This window comes from Muntiacus reevesi, chromosome 7 (assembly GCF_963930625.1).
Source record: "Muntiacus reevesi chromosome 7, mMunRee1.1, whole genome shotgun sequence".
NCBI lineage: Eukaryota > Metazoa > Chordata > Mammalia > Artiodactyla > Cervidae > Muntiacus > Muntiacus reevesi.
The window spans coordinates 8,416,305-8,435,362 of NC_089255.1; the positions used below are offsets into that span (position 1 = coordinate 8,416,305).

Here is a 19,058-nt window from a genome sequence, read left to right on the forward strand (position 1 = left end):
CCCATCTCACTTCTGTTTTCACACTGAGATGCAGTTGTTTTTCACACTCTGGAGCACAGAAAAAAATATGGACTGAATTCTATGCTGAGCAGACCCCATTTGCACCCCTGGTTTTATTGGGGGTACTGCATTTGAAAGAATTATTGGTAAATAGGAGTGCGTCAAGGGGAGAGCTCACAGACTGGTCTGGGAGCGATATGTGAAGAACTAACCATGAAGAGAAAACCTGGGGAGACGCAGCAGCTATCTGCAAAAGCTGTACTGAAAGCTAACTGTGATCAGTGAGAAATTAGAGAAAGGCAAAGTTAGTTTTATAAGATCTTTATAATCTTATAAATTATAAGAGTAGATTAGATTAGAAATATCCAGCATTTAAACTAGATTGTCTCATAAAGAAGTGTGTTCCCCTCCCTAAGAGTCAGATGAAGGCCAGATAACATCTCTTAGGAATATACTTACAGAGGGTGTTCCCAGTTACAACAGAAAACCTGTTTAGAGCACTTATTTTGTGCCACGTGCCATTCTGAGCACCTTTCTTATTTTACTAATTTAATTCCCAATAGCAGCCTTTTAGATAGGCGCTTTAGATTCGTAGACTTTTATTCTAAAGACTTAATAGAAACGTGCATGGCACATCTATCTGGTGTTAGAAAACACCCCCATGGAACTATCAAAAACATTAATATTTCTGTGATAAGGCATGTGAATTTAACATTAAATGGAATACATACATGAATGGGTTAGATTTTGCTGCCTAATGAATTCAGGTCAGCTCTTCTCATGAAATAGGTTTTGAAATTATTTTTTCAACATTATTTATTTAAAAATGTGTTTATTTATGTATTCATTTGGCTTTGCCGGGTCTTAGTTGTGGCATTCAGGATCTTTAGTGGCTTGTGAGACAAGTTTCCTGGCCAGGGATCGAACCTGGACCTCCTGCATTCAGAGCGCAGAGTCTTAGCCACTGGACCACCAGGGAAATCCTTTGAAATAATTTTAGATTTAAAGATTCTGAATTGTAGATGAGGGAATAAGGTCTCATTTTGTTATGTTTAGTTTGCTAATGAAGACAGTGAGGCATAGGGATTAAATAACTTGCACAAAGTCGTACTCTTAACCACCCCATAGGCGGCCTCTCGCTAAGCTCCGCCTCCTCTTACTGAGTTGAACTAAGTGCCTCCAGGCATCTCTTCCAATTCTGGGAGCTTTGATTTCCTGACCTCTGACTTCAACCTGTCCCTCAAGCTCTTCCCATTCAGTTCAGTTCAGTTCAGTTGCTCAGTCGTGTCTGATGCTTTGCAACCCCATGAATCACAACACGCCAGCCCTCCCTGTCTATCACCAACTCCTGGAGTCCACCCAAACCCATGTCCATCAAGTCGGTGATGTCATCCAGCCATCTCATTCTCTGTCGCCCCCTTCATCCTCCTGACCCCAATCCCTCCCAGCCTCAGGGTCTTTTCCAATGAGTCAACTCTTCGCATGAGGCAGCCAAAGTATTGGAGTTTCAGCTTCAGCATCAGTCCTTCCAATGAACACCCAGGACTGATCTCCTTTAGGATGGACTGGTTAGATCTCCTTGCAGTCCAAGGGACTCTCAAGAGTCTTCACCAACACCACAGTTCAAAAACATCAATTCTTCGGCACTCAGCTTTCTTCACAGTCCAACTCTCACATCCGTACATGACCACTGGAAAAACCATGGCCTTGACTAGATGGACCTTTGTTGGCAAAGTAATGTCTCTGCTTTTTAATATGCTGTCTAGGTTGGTCAAAACTTTCCTTCCAAGGAGTAAGTGTCTTTTAATTTCATGGCTACAGCCACCATCTGCAGTGATTTTGGAGCCCAGCAAAATAAAGTCAGCCACTGTTTCCACTGTTTCCCCAACTACTTGTCATGAAGTGATGGGACCAGATGCCATGATCTTAGTTTTCTGAATGTTGAGCTTTAAGCCAACTTTTTCACTCTCCTCTTTCACTTTCATGAGATGCATTAGGGAGATGCAAGATCTGTTCGCAGAGACCATGTTGAAATAAGAGAGATTTGGAAAAAGGAGATGGCTTCTTTCTACTCCAGGTAGATTGTGTCTCACGGGTGGCATTTTAGTGTAATTGCTCCCCAAGCGCTAGGCAGAGCCGACTGAAGAGAAAGTTAAGTGTCATCATGATTTGTCCTCAATGAACTTCCCTTTCGTCTCTTTCCACCTGTTACCCAGGCCACCACTGCCTGAATCCTGATGACTTGGGACTGCCTCCTTTTCATCCATGTTCCAGGAATAATTTTCCCAGAAAGGAGCTGATGTCTCTTAACCTTTCTTCCACCATCTAGAGATGCATTTTGGAGTAGTGGAAAGAAAATGGATTTGTACATTCAAATATCTGAATTTAAGTCCAGAGATACAAACTTGGGCAAAGTCACTGAAACTCATTCATCAGTTTGTAAAATGAGGTAGATAGTACTTACCCAGGGATGAATTCTGATTTTTTGGGCCTTGAGGTTTATCCTCTTTGGGGGACCCTTTTTAAACAAAAGAATACAAAATTGTGAATACAGATTGGGTGGGTAGAAAATGTACATTTATTTAGAAATGATGCCATGGACATATAAGGGAAGTGCAGTGCTTTGGAAGTGAAGTATAAAGAAACCATCATATTAACAAAAGGCCTTTTATTGTGTGTGTGAATATATCACTTGGGCCCCTTACCAGAGTTAGGAAGGGGTCCATTCAGCGAAGGTCTTGAAGCTTAAGATGTATTCATATCATGATAAATTTGCTTCTTTGTCAGCCTCATAGAGTTGTGAAAATTAAATCACAAGACTAAATATATGAAAACCTGTTTTGTAATTACTAAACGTAGTGCAATGTTAATCTTTATTCTGATGTCTGAAACCAAGCATAAATGATTATTCAATAAATGACGAAATGGATGAAATTTGTTCTCCCCCTGTTGTTAAATGGCTTATTGTATTAGTTTTCCTTAGACCTTTCAAAATTTATCAGAATAATATATGCATACATTTTTACAAAATAGTCAAATATTGATAGAAGATTTGCAACAAAAAATGGCAGTTCCATGTCTCATGCTTCATATTTTCTAATTCCTCTTTCCAGAGTCAGTACATTTCTTCCATATTGTTAAAAAATACATTTTATATTGCTTTCTCCAGGTTTATCGATGTTGGATAACATCTAGTAACGTTTTATTATGGTAGAGAAGGATATTGCTTTCTTCTTCTCATTCTCCAATACTGTGTTATTATAATTTTATGACTAAATTAATATGAGATGTTGTTTATAGCCGAACCATAGTGAACTATGATTATATTTTTTCTCACGGGCATCTTTTTTACTTTCCTAAAGTTGGTAAGTGTGGCGCTTTTTCTCTTTTTAGTTTTTTGTTGTATGTATACTTGAGTGTTCCTGTTCTTCACAATAGCATGTTAGATGAGTCCAGTTCCCTGCACCGCAGAGCACCAGAGAGCCCTTATTCTGCTAACGATCGCTCTTGTAGCTCTGTGTGCAGCAGGATGGAATTTCCATGTGCTGTCAGCTGGATATCTCCTTCATTTCTCTTCCATCTTGGGTTTCCTGCTTCCTGCCTGCCTCCTCTTCCTCTTTCTTGGTTTAGACCCTCTCTTTTTGGTGGATCTTATTCTCCAGGAGCTTCCTGAGGAAGGTTATTTGGGAGGTAGTTTTAACTGAGACTCTGAATGTCTCAAAAGTCTTTATTCTAGCCTTATAACTGACTGATAGTTTAAATGAATCTAGACTTGTAGGTTTAAAAACATTTCAAATCAGAATTGAAAGGCATTCTGTTATATATTTATATTTACCTTCTGGTATTACTCTTGAGAAGTTCTAGGAATTCCAATTCCCAATCAATCCTTCGTACCTGAAGATTTTTCCTCTTTGGAGATGATCTAAGAATCCACAGTAGCATCTGCGGTTGATTGGATTACTGCTCAGATATACTCACTGTTCTCCCTCTCCCTCCCACTCAGGTGAGTGGACTATGCCTCCCAGCTGTTGGATTCTAAGCTTGGCCATGTGGCTTACTTTAGCTGATAGGATATTAGCAGACTGTTGCAAGCAGAATTTGTAAACCACTTATGTGATTGAGCTTGCTCTCTCACGCTTTGTCATCAGAAGCGACTGAACACATTGATGACTAGCCCACTGGTTCTAGGTGAAGAATGAGTAATAGATGGAACAAAGCCAGTCAGTCCTGGCCAAGTTCAGCCTAAATCAACAAAGCTGCCCAGCTGAGCCTCGCGGAGATCTGCCAACCCTCAGCTGATTCACAGATCAATGATAATAAATTGCTGTTATTTTAAGCCACTGAGTTTTTGGATGTCTGTCATATAGCATTTTATGGCAATGGCTTTTGCTGTCAGGGACTGGTATTAGGAATTGGTATCAGCAGTAGGATATAGACAGAAGAGGAACAAAAAATAAATGGCATTGGTTTGGGGACTGAATGGTAGGCAACAGAAGCCTAATATGAGACTGGAAATAAAATCTAGATCTGTGTTTTGTAGGAATGAAATGTTTTGTGAAGGTTTGGTAACTTGGAATATTCACCTAAAAATATTTGGATTTGTGCTGAGAGATCTACAGAGAAAATGATGGAAGGGTGAACTAGCTGTATTTAGCTACAGATAATAGAAGTGCAAGAAAGAAACAAATTCCTAGGTGAACCAGCCAGTTTTCAAGGAAAATGTAGATGAAATAGAGTCCAGGACTAGCTGAATTGGAAAATAACTTTTCCTTTTCAACTGGCTACTTAGTGGCAAGTCAACTACACTGGCCCCTCCGTCCTGGAAGGCTCAGCAGTCTGTTCTCCTACCTGTTCTGACTATAGGTTTGTGCCACTGTTCCTCACAGAGCTTCAGCAGGCACCACTATCTGAGAACTTATAGATTGCTTGTCACCAACTCAATGGACATGAATTTAGGAAACTTTGGGAGATAGAAGCACAAGCTGGAATCAAGATTGCTGGGAGAAATATCAATAACCTCAGATATGCAGATGACACCACCCTTATGGTAGAAAGCAAAGAACTAAAGAGCCTCTTGATGAAAGTGAAAGAGGAGAGTGAAAAAGTTGGCTTGAAACTCAACATTCAGAAAACTAAGATCATGGCATCTGGTCTCATCACTTCATGGGAAATAGATGGGGAAACAGTAGAAACAGTGAGAGACTTTATTTTGGGGGGCTCCAAAATCACTGTAAATGGTGACTGCAGCCATGAAATTAAAAGATGCTTGCTCCTTGGAACAAAAGCTATGACCAACCTAGACAGTATATTAGAAAGCAAAGACATTACTTTGCCAACAAAGGTCTGTCTAGTCAAGGCTATGATTTTTCCAGTAGTCATGTATGGATGTGAGAGTTGGACTATAAAGAAAGCTGAAAGTCGAAGAATTGATGCTTTTGAACTGTGGTGTTGGAGAAGACTCTTGAGAGTCCCTTGGACTGCAAGGAGATCCAACCAGTCCATCCTAAAGGAAATCAGTCCTGGGTGTTCATTGGAAGGACTGATGCTGAAGCTGAAACTCCAATACTTTGGCCACCTGATGGGAAGAACTGGCTCACTGGAAAAGACCCTGATGCTGGGAAAGGTTGAAGGCAGGAGGAGAAGGGGATGACAGAGGATGAGATGGTTGGATGGCATCACTGACTCAATGGACATGAGTTTGAGTGAGCTCCAGGAGTTGGTGATGGACAGGGAAGCCTGGCGTGCTGCAGTCCATGGGGTCACAAAGAGTCAGGCACGACTTAGTGACTGAACAGCAGCAGCAGGTCATGAAATCACACACAGTGTAATGTCAGCTCTCAGATTCGCTTCATATCAAAGGAGTTGTGAGACGAGGCTCATGACCATGGAATCCACTGATCATATCACATATTGTATCACCTAGAAGGAGCAAGCTTCATAAAGCGCTGGAATGGTTACTAAAGCACAGATGTAACTCCAGCTTGGAGATAGCTGTACCTTGAAAGGGTAGGGTGATAACCTTCAGGAGGCACTCTGCACATTGAATCAGGTCCTTGTATGATACACGTCCTCAGTAGGAAGACTGTATGGGCCTGGGAACCAAGGGGTGGAAGCAGGAGAGGTAGCAGGTATCGTCAGTCCCAACAGCCCACTGGGGAGCTTGGTATTTCTTGTCTCCGCAGCTCTGTTAGAGGTCCTGCTACCCAAATGCAGTGCACGCTTAGCAGGAAATACAGCAAGGGATCCCCTGAACCACTTGCTATAGCTGTGACCAGGGCATTTTGGATGCCTTGTAACCAGTGACCAGCACGTGAAGTGAGTCATCATCTAGGCAGAGATCATTGACTTTGGTCCATAGGAGAAGTTGGAGATGCTTTGTGCACAATGGGGGCAAGGAGGAAATGTCTTTGGATCCCAGGTGACCCTCGCGGGGACCTCTTCTCCACCCTTGCTCAGTTTTTGAACAGATATGGGCAACAAGTTCTGCCTGTAAAGAATGTGATTACTAAGACCCCTCTAGAATGAAAGTTTGGGTCATCTCACTAAGCAAGCCACCGAAAAGCTGCAAAATTGATTACTGAGGGGGAGGGAAATTCAGATCAGATGGTGTAGGTGGAAGAGAATGGATTCTATTTGTGACCTCAAGACAAATGTCACCATCAGGGGCTGTAGTTGTTCCCATAACTTCCCTCTTCTAAATTTTTCCTCTGGAAGAGAGGCCAGTAGGAACCATGGAGCATTTGACCTGTAAAGGGCAAGAAATGGACGGTGGCAGCCATAACAGTTGACTGCTTCAGTTCAGTTCAGTCACTCAGTCATGTCCGACTCTTTGCAACCCCATGAATCGCAGCACACCAGGCCTCCCTGTCTATCACCAACTCCCGGAGTTTACTCAAACTCATGCCCATCGAGTTGGTGATGCCATCCAGCCATCTCATCCTCTGTCGCCCCCTTCTCCTCCTGCCCCCAATCCTTCCCAGCATCAGGTTCTTTTCCAATGAGTCAACTCTTTGCATGAGGTGGCCAAAGTACTGGAGTTTCAGCTTCAGCATCAGTCCTTCCAATGAACACCCAGGACTGATCTCCTTTAGGATGGACTACTTGAATCTCCTTGCAGTCCAAGGGTCTCTCAAGAGTCTTCTCCAACATCATAGTTCAAAAGCATCAATTCTTTGGTGCTCAGTTTTCTTCACAGTCCAACTCTCACATCCATACATGACCACTGGAAAAACCATAGCCTTGACCAGACGGACCTTTGTTGGCAAAGTAATGTCTCTGCTTTTTAATATGTTATCTAGGTTGGTCATAACTTTCCTTTGAAAGAGTAAGCGTCTTTTAATTTCATGGCTGCAGTCACCATCCACAGTGATTTTGGAGCCCAAAAAAATGAAGTCTGACATTGTTCCCACTGTCTCCCCATCTATTTCCCATGAAGTAATGGGACCAGATGCCATAATCTTAGTTTTCTGAATGTTAAGCTTTAAGCCAACTTTTTCACTCTCCTCTTTCACTTTCATCAAGTGGCTTTTTAGTTCCTCTTCACTCTCTGCCATAAGGGTGGTGTCATCTGCATATCTGAGGTTATTGATATTTCTCCCGGCAATCTTGATTCCAGCTTGTGCTTCCTCCAGCCCAGCGTTTCTCATGATGTACTCTGCATATAAGTTAAATAAGCAGGGTGACAATATACAGCCTTGACGTACTCCTTTTCCTATTTGGAACCAGTCTGTTGTTCCATGTCCAGTTCTAACTGTTGCTTCCTGACCTGCATACAGGTTTCATGATGAAATGAAATACCATTTCATCAAGAGATGGTATTCCCATCTCTTTCAGAATTTTCCACAGTTTATTGTGATCCACACAGTCGAAGGCTTTGGCATAGTCAATAAAGCAGAAATAGATGTTTTTCTGGAACTCTCTTGCTTTTTTGATGATCCAGCAGATATTGGCAATTTGATCTCTGGCTCCTCGGCCTTTTCTAAAACCAGCTTGAACATCTGGAAGTTCTCGGTTCATGTATTGCTGAAGCCTGGCTTGGAGAATTTTGAGCATTACTTTATTAGCGTGTGAGATGAGTGCAATTGTGCAGTAGTTTGAGCATTCTTTGGGATTGCCTTTCTTAGGGATTGGAATGAAAACTGACCTTTTCCAGTCCTGTGGCCACTGCTGAGTTTTCCAAATTTGCTGGCATATTGAGTGCAGCACTTTCACAGCATCATCTTTCAGGATTTGAAATAGCTCAACTGGAATTCCATCACATCCACTAGCTTTGTTCGTAGTGATGGTTTCTAAGGCCCACTTGACTTCACATTCCAGGATGTCTGACTCTAGGTGAGTGATCACACCATTGTGATTATCTGGGTCATGAAGATCTTTTTTGTACAGTTCTTCTGTGTATTCTTGCCACCTCTTCTTAATATCTTCTGCTTCTGTTTGGTCCATACCATTTCAGTCCTTTATCGAACCCATACCCCTTAAAGATAAGCTGCCCTAAATCAGAGTTGACTGATAGCCCACATCTCTGTATTCAATGCCGTGTGAACAGAGAGGCCACCCTTCCCTCAGGCAGCTTCCAGCTGATAACTGAATAAGGTGAGGGGACTAGAGTGAGGCTGGGCTTCCCTGGTGGCTCAGTGGTAAAGAATCTGCCTGCCACGCATGAGACATGGGCTCGATCCCTGGGTTGGGAAGATGCCCTGGCAAAAGAAATGGCAACCCGCACCAGTGTTCTTGCCTGAGAAATCCCGTGGACAGAGGAGCCTGGTGGGCTACAGTCCACGGGTCTCAAAAGAGCCGGGCACAGCTGACTGGCTAAACAGCAGTAGCAGCTAGGGCGAGGCTTGGCCTGCCTGAAGTGGAGCGCCTGTCACGGACAGCCTTGGCTTCAGAGACTCCCCTTTGGCCTGGCTGAGACCTTTGCAGAACTGTTCTCGGGTCTGAAGCTTTTCCTGCTCAAGTCTGTCTTTCCCCTCTCCTTTCATAGGTATCAGACCTGCATTGTGATCTGAAGGCTCTTCCCATCTATTCTTGCTGTCTGTCTATCCTTTTATCCTTCACAGGCATTTCCCCTAGTAAATCTCTTGTACATATCACCTCCTCTCGGCCCTCCTCAGAGGATCTGTCCTAGAGTGTTTTTTTGGCACTAGCAATTGACATACTATGACTTGGCACTTGGGGGACCCTTTCCATTGAGGGAGTCAAGACTTTCAGTTAGAGGAAATTTTTTGTCTTCTTTTCAAGTCTTTCCAAATTTCTTTTTCTGAAACTTGTATTGGTTGAATATTGGACCTTCAGGATCAAACTTCTAATTTCCCTGTCCTTTCTCTTCTATTGTTCATATCTTTGTCTTTTTGTTCTACTTTCTTGGAGACTTTCAACTTTATCATCACACATTTCTATCCATTTTCCAAATTTCAGATCTCTTATTCTTAATTTCCAAGAGTTCATTCTTATTTTCCAATTATTTGTTTTCTTTAGTATCTAGTTTTTATTTCCTGAATGTACATTCTCTTCGTGTCTAAGGGTGTTATTTCTAGGTTTTAATTTTTTTCTTCTGGTCTTCAGAGTGTTCATTATTCCTGGCATTGTTTTACTTCCTCGTACTTGTTTAGGAGTTAGGCACCTTCCTCTCCTTTGCTCAGGCCAGAATCTTCCAGTCATTCTCTGCCTTTACATATTGTGATTTGAGAAGAGCAGAGCCTGCTGGTTTCATCAGAAAATTGTGTGTTTCTCCTCTTACTTGCTGAGAGATGAAAAGAGGAAAAATATCTTTTCTCTACCACCTTATAGCTGGAATTCTTGCCTGATTTTTCTCATGTTAGAAGAGTGAATGCCTAATTCCTCACTACCCTGTGTAGGGTTATGCCAGGAGAGCCCGCCCTGGAGGACTTGAGAACCAACAGTGCAGTGTACATGGATGCAGCTGGATCGGATGCCAAGAGCGGGAAGCGTGGCAGAGCCGGGAAAGAGCACTGTTCAAACAGTCTGTTCAAAAGCACGTAGGGAATTGTAATTGAGTTGAGGTAGACTCAGTCAGAGGGCTTCCCTGGTGGCTCAGCTGGTAAAAACAATCCACCTGCAATACAGGAGACCCTGGTTCAATTCCTGGGTCAGGAAGTTCCCCTGGAGAGGGGGTCGGCTACCCACTCCAGTATTCTTGGGCTTCCCTGGTGGCTCAGATGGTAAAGAATCGGCCTGCAATGCCTGAAGCCTAGGTTTGATCCCTGGGTTGGGAAGATCCCCTAGAGGAGGGCATAGCAACCCACTCCAGTATTCTTGCCTGGAGAATCCCATAGACAGAGGAGCCTGGCGGGCTACAGTCCATGGGGTCACAAAGGGTCGGACACAACTGAAGCAGCTGAGGACAGGACAGGACAGACTCAGTAGATATGGAAGAAGGAACAGGTCGGAGAAGCTCTAGTGTTCATCAGAGTCAAGATGGAAGCAGCATCTTTGAATTTCTGTGCAGGTTCTCCTAGCGGCCACGTCAGACCTGTCTGGAGGCCCTGCCCTCTTGGTCATCGGTGTCTTAACACAAAGTAGGGAGCACCAGTGGTCAGGTTCTAGAATCCGCAAGTGCTCTGTAGAAAAGATCACTTGACCAAAATCTCAGAAAGTCACCCTCTTGCTCTAGCTCTGAGTCTCTCTACTTTGCCCTCACATTTCCTATATCTTGTTCAATTTGGGCATTCTTTTCCCCTACTGGAGAATAAGGTGTGGAGGATGTGGGTGGTATGGCTAGAGATGGGCCGTTATTAAAGCAAAGGGGAGACTTCAGCATCTGAGATGGCAGAGGGGGGCACCAGATCCGCAGACTAACCAGAGCAATGGCACAGGGGTGTCGCCCAGCCGAGAATCATTACAACTAAGAATGATTGCCCTGGCAGCAGGAGAAACCCCCTCCCTTCCCTGGCACCTCATGTTGATACTGACCAATTCTCAATCCCATATATCTGGACATCTGATGTGACAAGTCCAAGGGCACTCCTCAGGACCTGCAGTCTGAATATCTGAAACACGCACCATCCTTGGAAGCCTACAATGATTCCTGGTCATGCCCCCTCCCCTGGAACCGTTCACTCTCTGTCCCTGCTTTCAGGCCCTAAATGATTAAGTTAGAAGTCTCCTAGGACTTGCCTCTTGCCTCTCTTTTTTTGGTTCTCCCAATATCTTGAGTAAAAAAATTGGGTGTGGATTATCAACCCGAGGGGTTTCCCTGATAGCTCAGTTGGTAAAGAATCTGCCTGCAATCCAGGAGACCCCAGTTTGATTTCTGAGTTGGGAAGATCCCCCAGAGAAGGGATGGGCTACCCACTCCAGTATTCTTGGGCTTCGCTGGTGGCTCAGCTGGGAAAGAATCCTCCTGCAATGTGGGAGACCTGGGTTCAATCCGTGGGTTGGGAAAATCCTCTGTAGAAGGGAATGACTACCCACTCTAGGATTCTGGTCTGGAGAATTCTGTGGACCAGTCCATGGGGTCACAAAGAGTCAGACACAGCTGAGCGACTTTCACTTTATCTACCTGAGAGCCCTTTGTAGAACAAGGTGTTTACAGGACAGGTAAATGGGCTGCTCTCATTCTAGTCTGCTGTGATGATTAATAAGATTTCCTTATTTCCTGTGAGTTTGTTTATCAAACACTCTAGTGTGGAATTTATTTAGGAAAAACAAATTACTTTCTAACATCCACTGCTGGGCTGAGAAGAATAGAGATTCATGATATGGGAAGCCCCAAATAGGAAAACCTTCTTGTTTTCTCCTTTGAATTAATCAATGATCAGTTAATCAGTTGTTTTCAATTTTTCCTGCTTGCTTATATTTCCCACAATCTACTCTCCTCTTCCTACTTTGCCCATTCGTCAATCTGTTGATTGTGTAAATACAGTTCTTGTTGATTCGTTTAAATATTAACCATAACCACCGCCACCCCTAAAGTCTTGTACTGCAATTCTAGCACAGCAAATTTTGACACTAACCCATGATTTGTTTTGTGTGTGTGTGTGTGTGTGATTTGTTTTTTATTCAGACACTTTGAGCTAAATTCAGAAGGTGAAGCGGTCATAGGTAAAACTAACAGTTAGTAAGCCAAGCTTGCAAAAGAGGCAAGGAAATGTTAAGTCATTAATGAAAATGACTCTGATTTCTCTCTTGAAGCAAAGTTGTTCCCAGTAAGCCAACATCTGTCACAATCTATGTCAAAGGGGAGAACAGGCTACACAACAAGCATTTCAAAACCCAGCTGCAAGACATTAAATCTGAGCTCGGAGGCCTTTGGGCAGCATGAGTCTAACTTGTCTGCAGCCCAGTAGCTGCCAAGGGAAACAGCGCTCTCCGCAGGGAGCCCAGAGGGGCTCAGCCCCTTCACTTCCGCGTTATTTCTCCTTTTGGCTAAAGTGAGGCCACTGCCTGCTGACCACAGACTTGGGGATAACCTCTCAGTACAGCTAAGTCCAACTTGTTCATCCACAGAACCATGATTTAAGTAAACAGGTGCTGATTTTAACCTACCAGGTGTGGGGGTGGTTTGTTACATACCAGTATATTCTGATACAATGTACTCCTCTGTACATTTCATGTCAAATTGGAAAAAATTCTCAAGCGTTCTCCCTTCAGGTATTGCCTCTTTCCCATTTCCTATTTACCTCATCCATAACTTCTAACAGATATACTTTGTGTTATTTATGATTCTGTCATTCATGATTCTTTTGTTATTATTTTACTTTTGTGTGTGTGTGTTTCCTACTTTTTTTCCTCTTTTGTGTTTTTGTTTTTTAAATTTGTCCTTTGTGATTTTTTTTAACAGCTCTTTTTTTTTTCTTTTTTTTGATGTGGAGTGTTTTTTAAAAAGTCTCTATTGAATTTGTTACAGTATTGCTTCTGTTTCATGTTTTGGATTTTTGGCCTTGAGGCATGTGACCAGGGATCAGACTCACACCCACTGCACCAGAAGGCGAAGTCTTAAACGCCAGACCACCAGGGAAGTCTCTGTCCTTTGTGACCCTTAAACTCCCGTCTTTCTGCCGCTCCCCCCTCCCATTTTCTACTCAAGTATTAAATATATCTATTTAGCTTTGACTTTCAATGGATATTTTCATTTATAAAAGAACTATCTGGTCCTTTTCTTTTCCCATGATTTTCTGTTTTCCACTCTATAGTCTATTCCTTCTTTCATTTTGAAGTCATCTAAAGCATACTCACTTTGTAGTCATCTATAGATTGATCTATTTTCTCTATTTCTTGGGGCATTGTTTCCCCTATTAATATCGTGATCTGATACTCGGTGGTTTCCTCCTATGATTAATTTTTATTATGAGCTTATTTTCGGCAGGGTTTTTCCTTTGGGGGAGGAACTGTATGCCTGGGGTGTTAGACTGTCCTTTCACTGTGGCTGCAGGCTTGCTTCTGCTGGAGTCCTGGAGGCAACACCAGCTCTCAACTAGCTTTTATGTTTCTTCTCAGCCTGGTATTTCTGTCTCACCGTGAAAATTCAGAACTCATCAGTGTTGACACAGGCATGCTTTCAAGTTTTTGTGGATGAATTCTTTTTTCACCTGTAGCCTGAGGGCACAGGACGGATTCTGTTTTTACCAGTATCCTAACTCTCAGGAACTCAGGTTTTGCAGATTGCTCAATTCCCATTGCCTTCCTTCCTCATACCAGACAGCATCCTATTGACCGCAAGGGCGTTAAAGTCCCTAGCTAGTCCAAACACACTACAATGGCATTAGTTCCTACTCAGCCTCTGAGTTCTCTCTTTGTTTCTAGAGTAGGGAGAGTTCCCTTTCTTTCTATCAGTTATATATATATATATATATATATATATATATATATGATAATTTGTCCAGTGTTTCTCAGTAGTAGTAGCTGAAAGGGAACTCTTCTGCATCAATTCAGAGGTTCTCTTTGCACTTTTGAGATGTAATTTTATAATAATGAAAGGTGAAGTTCACAAGAAAGACATAAGATTTGGGAATCTGTATGTGTTGAATCACAGTGTATCAAAATGTACTAAGCAAAATTTGTTAGAAGCACAGTCATGGGGAGACTTTAACAAGCTACACTGAGACATTACCAAATCTAGAAAGTAAAAATTAAGCACAACACAAGGATCTGAATATTACCTTAGACAAGGCAGGTTTAGTACACCTGTATCACCCAGTAATCTAGAAGCAGTGAGTATACATTTTCTGATGCTCATTTGACAGGAAAACGCTCAAGAATTTAAACAGCAGCTGGCAGAGTGGAATTGCTCACAGCTTGTTGCCAAGAGCATTTGCTGTACCTGCGTCACAGAAGGTCATCTATTCTGGATCCCTTGTGTGTCCAACTCAGAGGTGAACTCTGTGGGTGCGCTGCTGGAGTTGTCCTCTGAACCGTCTCCAGCTCTGCAGGTGCATCACAGAGGCACCCGGTTCAGCCGGAATCCAGAGACAGGGCCATATCCAACTTCGGCGATTTCTGTGCAGAGCACAGATCTTGAAGCAGGACTTCCCTCCTTACCAGCATCCCACTCAACAAACCCACCTGCCCCCTTACCCGGTAGCCGCTACCCAGTAATTCCTACTGCCAATACCATGAGGTTTGCTTTGAAAACTTTGCAGCTTATTATTGCTTGCAATTATGAAAAATTGAGGAAAAAACCTGAAATGCCTATCAAAGGGGGGATGGATAAATGTGGCATATTCATATTATTGTGATGTGAATTCTATCATAATACCCTGCTATTCTATTGTATTATGATGTGAACCCTTATAATAGCGATTAGAAGGAATAGGGGGCTCTCCTGGTGGCTTAGCGGTAAACAATCCTCCTGCAGTGCAGGAGCCGCAGGAGATGCAGGTTCGATCCCTGTGTCGGGAGGATCCCCGGAGGAGGGCACGGCAACCACTCCCGTATTCCTGCCTGGAGAATCTCACGGACAGAGGAGCCTGGTGGGGTTGCAGAGTCAGACACAACTGAAGTGACTTAGCACTCATGCACACAGAAGGAATGGACTGTACCTATATACACCGTAATATATCCATGTATAAAATATCTTTGTGTAATTCATTTACATGAATTTTGAAACACAATAGGTATTATTTAAGGATACATATATACATGTAAAATTACTACAGATGGTTAGGATATACACTAAATCCATGACAGTTTCTTCCAGGGACTGGGCTGAAGAAATAGAACTTGGCTGGGGACAACTATTATGTTTTATTTAATTTATTTTATATAAATGCTACTGAGGCAAATATGATAAACTATTAATAAGGATCAGTTCTGAGAGGAAAAATATATGTGTGCATACATGTTTGCATGTATGCACATGCATACATGTTTGCATTTTTCTCTTTTTTTTTACAACTTTATTGAGATATAAATGATATACAGTAAACTGCACATATTTAAAGTGTACAATGTGATCACTTTTGACAGATGTATACACCCATGAAACCATTACCACATGATGACAATGAATATTTACCACCTCCAAAGGTTTCTTCAAGCCCTTTTGAATCCATTTCTCCTTCCTGCCTTGAAGTTGGGCAAACATTGATTTGCTTTCTGTCACTATATATTAGTTTGCTTTTTTCTAGAATTTTATATGAATGGAGTCCTACCGCATGTGCTTTTCTTGGGGTTGGTTATTTTTGGTTTTTGGTTGCTAAGTCATGTCCAATTCTTTGCAGTCCCATGGACTGCAACACGCCAGGCTTCCCTGTCCATCACCAACTCCTGGAGCTTACTCAAACTCATGTCCATTGAGTTGGTGATGCCATCCAACGATCTCATTCTCTGTCACCCCCATCTCCTCCTACCCTCAATCTTACCCAGCATCAGGGTCCTTTCCAATGAGTTGGCTCTTTGTATCAGGTGGCCAAAGTATTGGAGTTTCAGCTTCAGCATCAGTCCTTCCAATGAGTATTCAGGACTGATTTCCTTTAGGATTGACTGGTTGGATCTCCTTTCTGTCCAAGGGACTCTCAAGAGTCTTCTCCAGCACCACAGTTCAAAAGCATTTTTTGGCACTCAGCCATCTTTATGGTCAAGCTCTCACATCCATACATGCCTCCTGGAAAAACCATAGCTTTGATTATATGGACCTTTGTTGGCAAAGTGATAGCTCTGCTTTTTAAAACATTGTCTAATTTTGTCATAGCTTTTCTTCTAAGAGGCAAATATCTTTTAATTTCATGGCTGCAGTCACCATCTGCAAAAGGTATGGTTGCTTTCACTCATTTTCTTAAGAAAATAACAATTTCTCAAAATAAAAACTATTTAAAAATCTTTAAAAGCAATTTGAAAAACAATATGAAGCATATAATCTGTGATTGAGAAATAAAGGAGGGAGGGCCTCTGTGGAAAGGAGGTACCATTTGGGATACACTCCCATTTGGTAGAACACGCATATCTACTCTAATGGCTTCAATAGTCACCAAAATCTTTCCACATATAACCTGTATTTTGAAATTATCTGTCACTGCCTGAAATTGCACAGAAAAGAATCTTTTGAATATCTAAGATACCCATTTAAAAACAGGGGCATCACTGAGAATTCATTCACAGCCATTGCTTTGATGAGTTGCCCGTCATTCTAACCCCCCTTGGACTTGGCTTTACAGAGGGGGTGGGTGCTGGGTCACGGGCGGGGAGGAGGGGGAGCTCAAGAGTACTGAAGCCTGGAGAGCGGGGGGTGGGGGGACCTGAGTGAGGCAGCCCCCTGGGAGACTTGCGGCAGCACTAGGGTCCTGAGCGCTATCCTAGGACAGGAGACCGGGACAAGGATCCAGAGAGGGCCAGAAAAAGAATGTGGGAAGGTATGCCAGGTTAAGAGTCATCCGTTTCTTCCTCAATTTCCTCTGCTGAGAAATTGAGGAAGAAGTTCTCAATTCACCTTCCTGCATGTCTTAAGTTTCAGAGCGGAGAATTCGTATTCTCTAAGTTCAACCTGATATCATCATTGCTCTGTGACCTAAAGTGGCTTTTGGTTTTTTTAGGCTGGACTGGGAGCCATTGTTTCTGTGGGGAAATGTGCCCAGTCTTCTTTTTTCTTTTTTAAATCAACCTTCTCCTCAAGGCTTCCTCTGCTCAGTGCCTGGGGTTTTATTTTTATTTATCTATTTAAAAATTTTTTTATTTATTTTGGCTATGCTGGGTCTTCATTGCGGTGTGTGGGCTTCTGTCTGTGGTGACCTCTCTTGTGTCAGCACAGGCTTAGCTGCTTTGCTACATGTGGGATCTTCCCAGGCCAGGGATTGAACCCATGTCCCCTGCAATGGCAGGCTGATCCTTAACCTCTGGACCACCAGCGAAGTCATTCAAATTTCAAATAACTGATCTACAAAGAAAGTTTTGAAACATAACTTGTTATATGCCAGCCAGGAACTCCTTGGGTATATAAATCTTTGTACAATGAGCTATGTTGTAATGGAAATATTTTCACAGATATAATTCTTAATCTATAGCCAATATCAGTCATTAAAACATACTGTTCAGTCCTGGGGCCCATAAGAGTAGGATGTTATGGAGAAATTGGAAAGGAGCCAGGGGAGACAAAGAAAATGATGGAAGGTTTTGAAAAATAGCCCTTCAGGGAAAAGTCTACATTAGTTCAGAGGAGAGAGGTGTGAGTAGACTGAATATCAGTCTTCAGACTATAACAGGACGTTACATTATTGACACCTAGTCTGTCTTCTGTGTGTTCACAGAGGGAGATAAGAGAGAAAATGAGCGTCAGCTACAGCGGAAGGATGTAGGCTGGTCAGAGGTCCCCAGCCTCTGAAGGTCAGAATCCAGTCTCAAGTAACCATGCTTCTTTCTCACCAGGGAAGAAGTCATTCTTGAGGTTTTTCAAGAGGTCTCTCTGCTCCGTGGCAGGCTAACATCTGTCCAGGTGGTTTGCACACAGTGCTGTTTAGGAAACTGATGAACTCTGTCCACGTACAGAAAATACTTCAAGGCTGCAGATTTAGGAAGGCAAGAGGGGAAGGCCAGACAAAGGAGATCCAAGCCTTCTGTCCGGCCGTCGCGTGACAAGGCTGCTGCAAACAGCAGGGCCCCCCTGGAGTGGAGTGTGTGGGACCCTGGGCCGCCCTCCGCTCTCGGGGAGGCCGGGCCACCTCGCAGGGGCTGGAGGCCGTCCTTGTCATCACGGTGCTTCCAGGAGCTGCTCACAAACCAGAAAGGCCTCCAGAAGACAGCAACTGGGGACAGAACCTGGAAACTGGTCACATGAGGAAAAGTTGAGGGAACCACGTGTATTGACCTGGAGAAGATAAGCTGGAAACCAGGGAAGACAAGAAATTTTCCAATACTTGAAGTGCTGTCGGGCGCAGGAGAGATCAGAACTGTGCAGAACTGTGCAGGCCCAGAGGGAAGAGCGGAGCCAGTGGGTACAGACGGCCGGGGCAGAGTGTCAGATGGAAAGAAGGAAGCGTTTTATAATGAGAGATACTCCAAGAGGATGGAGGTGCCCAGTGACACAGGAGGTGTTTGTGCGCAGACTGAATGAGTGTCTCACAAGATCGTCGACAGAAGAATTTCTGGCTCTGTTTTTTTTTCTTTCCCCCTAATCAAGGGAAAGTTCTCAGAGAGTGAGCTGAGTTAACAAGACATTTTTCGCCCGGTGCTCAGGAAAGGTGGCCTTTGCTGTCTCAACCACTAGAGGGCGTCAGGACAGCAGCATTCCAGAGCCGTCATCCAGGCTCTGCAGGTAGCAATTGATACCAATCGGGTCCTGGCTCCTGCCTCCTTAATTCTGCCTTCTGTGTCTCCTCCACGAATCTTTCCGGAATGCTTGCATCTGATTACATTCTTTAGTATCCAAGGAGGGGACTCTGTACGTCCTGAGGCACAATTACCTGTTGTTTGTATTTTAAAGCTAGGTTTATTAATTGTATAAATAGATTAAACAATATTCCTCTGAAAATTCAAATACTCTCTATACAACTAAAAAAAAATTAAAATTTATGAATTTAACCAATATAACATTTTCCAGGCATTTAAATGTTAATTTACAAGCTAACTGATTTTGTCTAAAATCCCGAGTATCCTATATCTGAATCTTT

The 19,058-nt window shown here is 43.0% G+C and overlaps 1 non-coding gene across 1 annotated transcript; it reads right to left on the reverse strand.

The window, feature by feature from the left end:
• Window positions 1-906: 906 nt before the first annotated feature.
• Window positions 907-979, reverse strand: TRNAQ-CUG (transfer RNA glutamine (anticodon CUG)). The gene has a single exon. It is a non-coding gene; the product is annotated as a tRNA-Gln (tRNA).
• Window positions 980-19,058: the final 18,079 nt, after the last annotated feature.